A 12,237-nucleotide genomic window follows, 5' to 3' on the forward strand; every position below is an offset into this window, starting at 1 on the left:
GCTCGGCACATCCTCACTCATAAACAAAATATTGCAAATTATTGCGTGAAATTAGTTTTTTGTTATTTAAAAATATAAAATCGAATAGGCGCTAAAAAATAAATTAACGCAAAAATTTTATGGACTTTTTGAAAATTTTGCAAAAATTACATATTTTATTTCGTGGTTTAATACATAAAACAATGGCTTTGAAAAAATTTAAACGCATTGTACTAAGGGTTATGATACAAGCAAACCATTGCTATGAAAAATTTGTTCAAAAATACAGTGATAGTTGAAAGCGCGACATTTTTATCTAAACACATTTTGCTAAGGCACATCATGGATGTTCGACTAAATTCATCAAAATTGGCTTTATTTGCAAGTTTTATTAATGATTTAATGAAAAACTGGTGGGCGTCAAAAATATAAAAGGATTGCATGTTTTATGGACCAAATAAAATTTACTTAGATTTAAAATGTATCACTAATGTAAAAACATATTTCATTGTAATTTCACCATTTTAACTGCATTTTCTTATAAACTTTTGACATACAATTTTTATGTGAACTGCATTTTTGTCAAATTTTGCAAATTCGCGATTTTATGCAATTTTTTTTTTTTTACTACGTAATTTAATATTTGAATATTGGAGCCTAAAATGAGTTTGGATAAGTCTTCAAGAAACTTTATATATTTAAGATATTAACACTTAGAAAAAATAGGTTTTAACTTTAAATATAGAAAATTTAACAATCTTAGCAATCGTTGGTAAACTCTACAAAATTTAATGTTTGAATGTTTTGCATGTTTACTATTCTAAAATGGTTTCGTAACGGAAAATGATATATTAGAAATCGAGAAAAAAATGCAAAAAGATATTCAACCGGCTCCTCAGTCAAATAAAATACATCAATTGATTTTTAGTGCAAAAGAGCCAAATACCTTATTTTTAAATTATTTATCCTGCAGTCACTGTATAGAAAATCCACCTTGTGTACATTACTGTTTACTTCCCAACAAATATATTCCTCTTGCCAAAAGAAAAACAAAAATTATCAGACCATCCAAAATATGCAGAAAAAATTTCTAATTTAAATTAATCATTACTTTAATTTTTATAAATATTTGTTATAAATCTAATAGTTTTAGTATAAAATTATAATACATATTTTTAAATTTGTTTGTTAATAAAATATACGTTATTTATCGAAAAATAGAAATTTTTAATAAACTCCATAAAATTTTCTTTCAGTGTATTTTACAAATTGTTAAAGATTCATTTTATGGCTTATTTCTAATATCTCTTAAATAGTTTTATTGTTCTGTGATAGATTTTATCATGAAAATTAATTTTGAGAGTTTTTTTTTAATTTATACTTCAAACCGCCATAACTTCTGCGCCACTTGATAAAAATCATTAACGCGAACGGATTTATAATGTAAATAGACAGCTTTTCATTTGCTCTAAATATTTTGAATGTGCCATTAAATTTAATTTTTTTATTTTTTTAACTCAAAAATCAAAAGATTTTAAGAATTCCCCATATCTTTTCTATTTTACATGAAATTCTTAAAAATGCCGTTCCAAATTGAATAAAACTGACTCCAAAACTACATTTTCAAACCTTAAAAAATTTTGTGAAGTTGATTTTACAAATTTAAAGTTTATATATACTGGATCTTATAAGCATTGAATTATTCTTTCCGAGATCTTAGAATGTTACTTCAAATCCGAAATTTAGATTAATTTGCCACATTTTTTTTAAATTCGTATATCAACCGAGAAAGTGTTATTCCATTTGGAATGGCCTTTTTAAGAATTTCATGTATGAAATTCAGATTTCCTAGAACAGTCTGTCCAACAAATTTAAAAACTCCAAATTTTTTCTAGTTACGATTTATTTTCATGCATTCATACGAATTCCATTTTGATATCAACATCGAATACGAACTTGCGGAATGTCGGCACGATAAATGATCAAATAAATTTTGATAAAAATATCTGCTGGAGACCAAGAACCTTTGAAGATTTCCTGGGGTGTTACATCGATTCAAAATAAAAAGCTTTCGAATCACTATGTATTTAACATAGAAATTCAATTTTTTTCTTTTGAATCGTGTTACAAAGTAACCCCCCTGACTTTTATATATAAACACCATTTATAATCAAATAACAGTATGATTTATTTAACTTTTTGAAGATGCAGACATATCTTTCAAATAAACACTTTATATGTAGTATGAATTTCAGCCTATTAGTACTTATTGTAAGTTATATTTTTAGTTATAAAACAAAATAAATTTTGTAATAACAAACAATAAAAAATGCGAATGTTTTTATAATTTTACAGTTTAGAATTTAGATGGTCAAACTATGTACATATGTATGTATATTTATTTGTAATCTCTAATTCCACAGAATAATGTTGTTTCTAATAAAATTTACCAAACAAATTATTTATTACAAAAAGTTTTTTAATCCAACTTTTATATATTTTGTAAACCGGTTTTTATTTTGTTTATATCTATATGTAGCTTATTAAGAATGTTTATTATCCACTACATGCAAATAGAAATTAATATGGCGGCAGTCTGCGTTATTATTTTTTTGTTAATGGTATAATTGAATTTGTTTTGCAGAGCTGTGATGACAACTCTTGCATTTTAAACCGCTACATGGGTGTCGAAAATCGCAAGAATGTACAAGACAAATTCCAAGGCGAATTTACAAAAGGTGACTCGCAACAACAAATTTTTTCATGTTTAATTAAACTGAAATCTTTTGTTAATTTCATAAATTTTTATTGGAAAGGCAATAAATTTTAGAATATAACCTAAATTGGATGGTTGCTTTAAAAGAAAAATTCTATTTTGTCAGATTAATTTGAAGTTATGTAGAACTTATTTTTTTATGAAAATAATTTATTATTAATTAATAAATCCTCGTTTACGTATGTATAAATGTGCTCCGGCAGAATAATATACAAAATATAATATAATATAAAACAATATTGTTAACATTTAATATATTTCAAAATTATGTTATAACGTAAAAGCCAGCAAACGACGTGGCGAGCCGCTAGGTAAATTCTTCATATGTGTTTCTTTAGAACATACACCGGCGTATAGAGAGGCAGATAAAAAAATCACCACTACACACACAATATTGGTATTTGTTCAATGAAATTGCCCTGAAAAAAATATTTGGCTATTTTCAATATTGAAGATTAAATTGCACTACTGTAAATTGGAAATATTTATAAACAAAATATAATCAATGGACATAAGAATGATAATTTATTCACATAAAAAGAACATTTTAAATTAAAATGTACAAAAAAAAGTATCAAATAGGAATGATCTTGTTTACTTTCATTGTTATGCATTCCATAAAATTATTTAGGATGTACAGTGTCTCTCATAAGTATTCGAATTTAAGTATAATGTGAAAAGAAACCAAATTTAATAACATATTATGTATGCAAAATTAATAAATTAATTTGTTAAATTGTCTAGACAGTTCTTAGCTTTGATATCACGCTTTTTAAAATTCAAAAAATTCACATTTACTTAAATTAATTTAGCTTTATTTAAAAAAAGTCCATAAAATTACTTCACAAAAGTATTAGAATTTTTCGTGTATTTCATATTTGACCATATTTTACGAAACACAAAAATTAGAATCGAATGGTATTTTTGCTTAAAATTAATTTAAGGGGTAACTATCAACCGAATGGATATATTTTTGGACCATTTGGTCCACAATTTTGGGGCATTTGTACCATCTTTTTATATATCATAAAAATTAGGATTTTTGACCATATTTGCCTTTTTTTCTATTTTTTAAGAGATAAAACTAAAATTTAATATTGGGTTTTAATATACTATATAATATATAGGATGACGTTTTGTTGGTGGCGTGTCATAATGTCCAATGTCATAATGTCCATAGACGTTATGACGCACTAAATTGAGTCATAATGTCCATTTTCAAAAAAAGAGTCCATTTATCAAAAAAAGGCTTAATTTAGCGAAGCCGGTGTTCGAAATACCCCAGAATTTCAAACCCCTGCGCCCGGCCGAAGGCCGGCTATCCAGGACGCTTTTTAATAGGAGTCCAAAATGTAACAATTACCAAATTTAGGTGCAATTCTTTTCGGGATAAGAGCGTCCCTATCTTAAATTTTAAACAAATTTTCCAATACATTTCTGATTTCAAAGTGTCACAATGTCCATGGACATTATGACATTTTAAAAAAGTGACATAATGTCCATGGACGTTATCTCATTTTTTGGTGTGTCATAATGTTCATGGACATTATGACATTGGACATTATGACATGCCACCGTTTTGTTAAGGCATGTTTTGGAGTTGTACACCGCTACGACGTCTTGAAAATTTAAAATATATTAATGCTAATATCTATAATTATATATACTAGCCAACTTTTTCGGAAAATATTGATCATAGTGGTACGAAAAGGGACTTAAGATCCAGATAATTCCAGAACAGAAGAACTATACCAAAAATATATTTTGGAATGTTTAAAAACAGATCCTTATAACAAAAATTATTATTTTTAGGTACCTCAAGGAATCTATTAAATCCCAATATTAAATTTTAGTTTTATCTCTTAAAAAATAGAAAAAAGGCAAATATGGTCAAAAATCGTAATTTTAATGATATTATATAAAAAGATGGTACAAATACCCCAAAATTGTGGACTAAATGGGCCAAAAATATATCCATTCGGTTGATAGTAACCCCTTAAAACAATTTTAAGCAAAAATACCATTCGATTCTAATTTTTGTGTTTCGTAAAATATGGTCAAATATGATATACAGGAAAAATTCGATTACTTTTGTGAAGTAATTTTATGGATTTTTTTAAATAAAGCTAAATTAATTTAAGTAAATGTGAATTTTTTAAATTTTTAAAAGCGTGATATCAAAACTAAGGACTGTCTAGACAATTTAACAAATTAATTTATTAATTTTGCATACATAATATGTTATTAAATTTGGTTTCTTTTCACATTATACTTAAATTCGAATACTTATGAGAGACACTGTATGTTGTTTTTGTGAGTTATGCTCTTATTTTTGAAGTTGTGTTTTTGGTTTTTAAAACTGCCTTTGCCATTTCTGAAACAAAACGACATTAACATACTTTGTTAAATGCTGTCAAGCAACTAAATAAAATATTTGTATTTTGACGCTCTTCTTGAGAATTTCGTATGCGATCGTACTGTATACATGTAAGCAGCCGAAAATCTTCGTATTCAGAACAATACTAGCGCCGACGTCTGCTTTAGAAAAAGTATTCCGGAACTGATATTTTTACTCAAGTTACCTACATAATATTAATATAAAACAATATAATTATACATACTAATTATGTCATTATTTAAAAAAGTAATATTTCTACGACATGCTTAGTATTTTTAGTTTTTTTTTACATAAATAACTTAAAATCCTAACGAAGTTTTTCTCTGTCAAATATGATATACAGGAAAAATTCGATTACTTTTGTGAAGTAATTTTATGGATATTTTTAAATAAAGCTAAATTAATTTAAGTAAATGTGAATTTTTTAAATTTTTAAAAGCGTGATATCAAAACTAAGGACTGTCTAGACAATTTAACAAATTAATTTATTAATTTTGCATACATAATATGTTATTAAATTTGGTTTCTTTTCACATTATACTTAAATTCGAATACTTATGAGAGACACTGTATGTTGTTTTTGTGAGTTATGCTCTTATTTTTGAAGTTGTGTTTTTGGTTTTTAAAACTGCCTTTGCCATTTCTGAAACAAAACGACATTAACATACTTTGTTAAATGCTGTCAAGCAACTAAATAAAATATTTGTATTTTGACGCTCTTCTTGAGAATTTCGTATGCGATCGTACTGTATACATGTAAGCAGCCGAAAATCTTCGTATTCAGAACAATACTAGCGCCGACGTCTGCTTTAGAAAAAGTATTCCGGAACTGATATTTTTACTCAAGTTACCTACATAATATTAATATAAAACAATATAATTATACATACTAATTATGTCATTATTTAAAAAAGTAATATTTCTACGACATGCTTAGTATTTTTAGTTTTTTTTACATAAATAACTTAAAATCCTAACGAAGTTTTTCTCTGTCTTAACGGAAATTTTTAAATTTTTATATGTAAATAATAAAATTTTGATTCAAAAAAGTCAAATTTTGGGAAGTGCCACGCCCAATTCAGTCATAATGCCCATTTTAGGCGCAAAGAATGCTTTTGTCAAGAAATACTAAATTCCAATAATTCATTGTCAAGAAATACTAAATTTCAATAATTCATGCTGCTTTTGGAAACACTGTGCTACGTAAACCAGACGAAATGAATAACACTACCTTATGTGAATTCACCCTGATAAATTCTTAGCAAAACATTATAGCGATTTTGCATATAAAAAATAAAACAGCTATTCCGAAGTATTTTAATAAAAAAGCTACATCTCGTGATACAATTAATAAGGTAGCCTCAGCCACACAGCTGATATTAGTTAATTAATTTATTTGAAAAGATATTTTATCTTAAAACATATTATAAACAATTCTTTTTGTTATTTTTTCTGCACTAATGCAAAATGAAAAATGGTGAAGTACCCTTCACCATAGTGTATTTTAAACATAATTGATCTTACAGTCTTGTTAATAAAAACATTAAAAAAATTTGAGTCGATTTAAGCCGAATGTTTCGGCGGCGGCTCAAGCAACTAAATATAGTTCGGCGGCGGCTAAGCTCCGACTCGAAGCCGGTCGACTTCGACCTCTGATTCATTGCTGGTAAACATTGACGAGACGTAGATTTTGTTTTTGTTTATCGTAAAAAAAATTGTTTTAAAAAGCACTTGGAAAAAATTTGTGTTAGTTTTAAATTTCAAACTTACATTATTCGCATAAAAATTATTGTACAATAACTCACAATCTACTCTCATATAATTGAAAACGTTTTAAATACTTTTTTCTATTCATTAAAAAATATATTTGCAAAACAAAAGGGAAAATTATTTTATTTTAACAAAATATGTAAATCATATTTTTTTTGCTGTGTATTTTTTGTATGTTTGGATTCCAAACATACAAAAAAATACACAGCTGAATAAAACCAAATACATCTCCACACTCACGTGTCCATCTTTTTCTATGTACAGTGTTTTTGTTGCTTTTTTAACAATTTTTTGATGAAATTTTCAGAGGTTGTCTTGGATTTTTGCTCATATCTCCGTTATTTACCGACCGATTTTGCTGATTTTAAATAGCGATCTTCTCGAAAGCATGTCTAATAGAATTATTGAAGATTCGAATCTCGCCGATATCTGGGGTTCTCTAAAAACTGATTTCAACAGACAGACAGACATCCTCCCGGGGGCATGTTACCTTGGCGAAGACCTCCGCCTTGGTGTTATTGCAATCCCGGGGTATAAAGAGGGCCCAATACCCGTTGCCCGCAGGACTATGTCCTGGCTGGTCAGTTGGTTGAGATTCCTTCGGGATCCACGTAGTGGCTGTTGGTTGAACCCAAATTCGCGGGAAGAGTATAAGTAGCTGTTAAAAGACTGATGCATGATAATAGTCAATATTTCGGGATAAGAGTTCGGTGCTGTTGCCGAAAATCAACAGATACCCCACAGAGGAGTGACTGTGGGACCAAGCGTTGGAAATGGGTTGGTGTCAATTGTATATGATACAGAATGAATGTAGAGGTATGCGGGCCTTACCCCACACGTATACCTAAATGAGTGTGTCGTATGTTTTTCTCTATGAATGTGTCGAATAAATGAGATGTGTGCGGGGTTGAATGATGATGGATGAAAGATTTCATATACAAGTGATACCGATTAATTTTCCTTCCTTGTCCAGATGTGTTCAGAGTATACTCTGTTCATATCAGACTTACCACAGCGTGTCACTGTGAGTAAGAACGATGTCTACGGTTTATTGATGGATCGTGCTTTGGTCCACCGGTTACGTCTCTAGGTGCTGTTGCCGAATCAACAGAGCCATAGTAGTGTGGTTGTCTTACAACGTGACTACTTTGGAAAGAGATTAGATAGCTCGAGTACTCCAGCAAAGTACTTGCGCATGGTACCGGTCATAGCCAATGTGAAAAAATTGCCACCTGAGTCTTCATTGAAGACAAAGGGGCGATGGTAGACCGTTCTCAAGTCTACCCTGTGGATGAAAAAGACCACCGTGAGATAAGGCCGACACGGCAGGTGCTCACGTTAAAACTCTCGACAGTCAGACAGACAGACGGACATGGCTTAATCGACTCCGCTATCTATAAGGATCAAGAATATATATACTTTATAGGGTCGGAAAATTATATTATAGAAATAACAAACGGAATGACAATCTTATATATACCCTTCTCACGAAGGTGAAGGGTATAAAAAAAGTGTGCAAAGTATTTTTTTTTTATTTTCAATACGAAAATGTACAACTTTTCTATTTTAAGTGTTAATTAAAGATGAAGAATAAAAAATATTTTATTAATAAACCTTGTGATCAGGGATTACATAATTGGTACGATGGTACTTTTTTGATACTATTTGATGTGCAAAAGTACCGTGATACTCCCGAATCTTATTTGATACTTTCAGGGCTACAATCTCAATATCCGATTATCGTTTAACCGGTAGTAAATCTGTCTGTTAAAATAATTTTTATACCCACCATCAAAAAAGATGGGGTTTGTAACTCATCGAAATATTGGTCATAGACCCATAAAATATATTCTGGCCCTTATTAAATTCTAAGATGATCTAGCCATGTCCGTCCGTCCATCTGTCTGTTGAAATCACGATAGGGACCACACGGAAGAGCTAGACAGTTGAAATTTCGCATAAGTATTCTCTATTGCTAACGTTGTCTTGGTATTAAAAATGGGAAATATCGGTTTACTGTTTCAAATATCCCCCATACCTCCAAAAAAAAAGCTTTAACGAGCGTAACTCCTTCAGCAGCACGAATATAGCGATGAAATTCGACATAGAGAAGTTTCATATAAGCCAAAATCTTTCTACCAAATTTTTTAGGATCGGTTCATAATTGACCTACACCCCATATAAGGTCCCCTTCAGCAAATGACTTTAACACTCATTACCGGCCCAAAAATGCGATTATAGCGATTAAATTCGGCATAAGTAAGTTTCTTACGAATCAAACCTTTCTAGCAATTTTTTGGGATTGACCATCAAATAAAAGATTAGAAAACATCTACTAAAGTTATACAGTATTGGAATTCTTTTCATATTATTAGACAAAATGTTAAAATAGTCGAAAACCTGAGACTATGTTAGACGATTCTATATGATTAATCAGCGCTGAGTTTGAATATTACTTCATATTTTCTCCATCACATCTGGAATCTAAGATATTATGTCCTGAGTTTTGAGAAAACGCAATTTTGTCCCTTTTCGAGACTTTATAATAGCGCCATGAGTGTTTTAAATATAACACTTTACAAAGCACAATTTCGTGACAATATTTGTATCGTAGCTATGAGATACCATATATTTCTTGGGCAAGAAATTGTGTAGCAAACTTCATCAAATTATATCCAAAATGTTAACATTGAGGGACGAACAAAGATTAACCATATCAACATATAACGCCCATTCTAATATAAAAAGTATAAATATATTTCAGAAATTACAAACTTTTAGCAAAAAAAGATGTTATAGTACTTTGAGATCCAAAAAAGTACCCTCTGAAATATTTTTTGATACTGAGAAAAAATCTCTTTTTCCATCCCTGCTTGTGATCAAGGTATAGGTTACAATTTTCATGTTATATTATGTCAAGAAAAGTCGGCAGAACTTACTTTTATAGAACTGTTAATGACATTACCGATTTTTGTAATGATTTGACCCTAGCCCCCATACAACCTCCCTTAAGAAAATGACTTAAAGGTCAAAATTCATATATAAACATTAATAAAACTTTTAAATTCTACATAAATAACTTTGAAGTAGATGTGAATTTCTCTACCAACATTTATAAATATAGGCCAATATTTTCCCCTTTGAGGCCTCCTGTAAAAAATCCCTTTTTTTGCCAAAAAATAAACAAAATTTTTCGGAAATTTTGTTTTATAAATCTTTTATAAAATAAAATATTGTTTATGAACAAGGGGATACGAATATAATTATTTGATTATATTTTATAGAATAACTTTTTCAACGTTTTAAAATTTGTAGAAAATACCAAAGCAAACAAGCAAGAGTGCAATATTTGGCATAGTGTATTTTGAACATATTAGTTTTATAAATTTTTTTCCGACTACATTATTATTACACCAAAAGCAAAAAACCAAATACATCTACACACACGTGTACATCATTTTCTAATATACAGTGTAGTTGCTCTTTTAACAAAGCATAAAAAATATGACATTTTTTGATGAAATTTTCAGAGGTTGTCTCGGATTTTTGCTCATATCTCCGTTATTTACCGACCGATTTTTCTGATCTTCTCGAAAGCATGTCTAACAAAATTATTGAAGATTCGGATTTCGCCGATATCTGGGGTCTTCTAAAAACTCATTTCAACAGACAGACGTACATGGCTTAATCAACTCCGCTATTTATAAGGATCCAGAATATATATATTTTATAGGGTCGGAAAGTTATATTATAGAAATTACAAACGGAATGACAAACTATGGCATTAGGAACAATGTTGACATTTTTCAAAATACGTACACTTTACAACAGCCAAGCGCAGAAAGAGAAACTGTTATCGTAGTGGTAAGAAAATACCAAAAAGCACTTATTTTGTTCCAAAAAGTCGATAACTCGACTATCGTCTGTGAAAAAAGTCGACTTTGTTAATAAAAGTCGAAAAAAGTCTGAAAGTCAAAGAAAGTCGAAATAAAGTCGTAAAAAGTCGTAAAAAGTCGAAAAGTCGAAAAAATTCGAAATGTCGAAAAAAGTGGGAAAAAGTCGAAAGTCGAAAACTTGAAAATTGTAGAAACAAGTCAAAAATAGTCGAAAAGTCGAAAAGTCGAAAAAATCGGAAAATGTGGAAAAGGTCGAAGAGTCAAAAAAAGTCGAAAAGTCGAAAAAGTGGGAAAAAGTCGAAAACTCAAAAATTGTAGAAACAATCAAAAATAGTCAAAAATTTTAAAAAGGTTGAAAAAAGTCAAAAACTCTAAAATAGTCGGAAAAACTCGAAAAAAGTAAAAAAATAGTCGGAAAAAAGTCGAAAATAGTCAAATATTCAAAAAAATCGAAAAAGTCGAAAAAAGTCGACTATTTATAAAATATTTATAGTCGAAAAGTCTGAAAGTCGACTTTTAATTAAATGAAATAAGTCGAAAAATCGACTTTTCATAAAAAGCAAAAGTCGAAAGAAAACAGAACATACCATCACAGTAAAAAATAACATAAGCCTTAAATGACATGAAATTATTTTTCGTGTCATTAAAACCTTCTTTTTTTGAAATGTTTATTAAGTACAATGAAATGAGTTTTAAAGAATTTCTTTGAAAAGTGATGATAATGTATAGAAATAAATAAATTTAGGTAAATTTATGTTAACGAATTCATTCAAATATATATTTATAATCTATATAAATTAGACCGAGTCCCTATATATGGAAAGCAAAAACGTGTTTTTGTTAACCTTCTTAACCCCATGTCTATATTAGACAAATATTTATTATGCTAAACGTCAAATTGTTATCATGATAAAAAAATTAGCAGGTACAGACGGCACTTATTAGCGTTATAACGTCGTTATGACAGTGTTGTCTAAACAATTGTTTAGACAACGTTGTCTTGATAACAAACGTCATTTTATTGTAAAATTTGGTTAGAATTTTGTTTTTGTGCAATTAAAATTTATTTTTAACATAAGTTTTCGTGAAATTAGTATTTATTTACAAAATTTGCATTTAATTTCGATTGTTTTTATAAAATATAGCGTTATTTCAATAAAATTATCTGTGAGTTGTCGTGATAAAATTAGCATTTTGTTACCCTATGCATTAACATAAACAAAAAACGTCTGCCGACGTTTTGTCCATTGCCGTGATAAATATTTGTCTAATATAGACACGGGGTAAAATTTACCTTGCTTTGTTTTATGATGATTTCCAAAATATTTTATGTCTAGCGATGACTGTTCGTGAGCTGGACCGAATAAAAAGTTTTTTTTTGGATTTTTTCTTAATTATTTTTTTAAATTTTTGATTTG

The 12,237-nt window shown here is 29.0% G+C and overlaps 1 protein-coding gene across 2 annotated transcripts in view; it reads right to left on the bottom strand.

Moving 5' to 3' along the window:
- LOC111684696 (lysine-specific demethylase 6A) overlaps positions 1 to 12,237 on the bottom strand; it is a 255,112-nt gene that overhangs the window by 187,141 nt on the left and 55,734 nt on the right. Inside the window, exon 1 of one of the 2 annotated variants that reach the window (XM_046945141.1) lies at positions 2,430 to 2,597. The exons of the other annotated variant lie outside the window; for it this stretch is intronic. The gene's annotated coding sequence lies outside the window, so the exon portion shown is untranslated. Of the gene's footprint in view, positions 1 to 2,429; positions 2,598 to 12,237 lie in introns of those variants that run through there. 2 annotated transcript variants of the gene reach the window in all.

Source organism: Lucilia cuprina, chromosome 2 (assembly GCF_022045245.1).
Source record: "Lucilia cuprina isolate Lc7/37 chromosome 2, ASM2204524v1, whole genome shotgun sequence".
Lineage (NCBI taxonomy): Eukaryota > Metazoa > Arthropoda > Insecta > Diptera > Calliphoridae > Lucilia > Lucilia cuprina.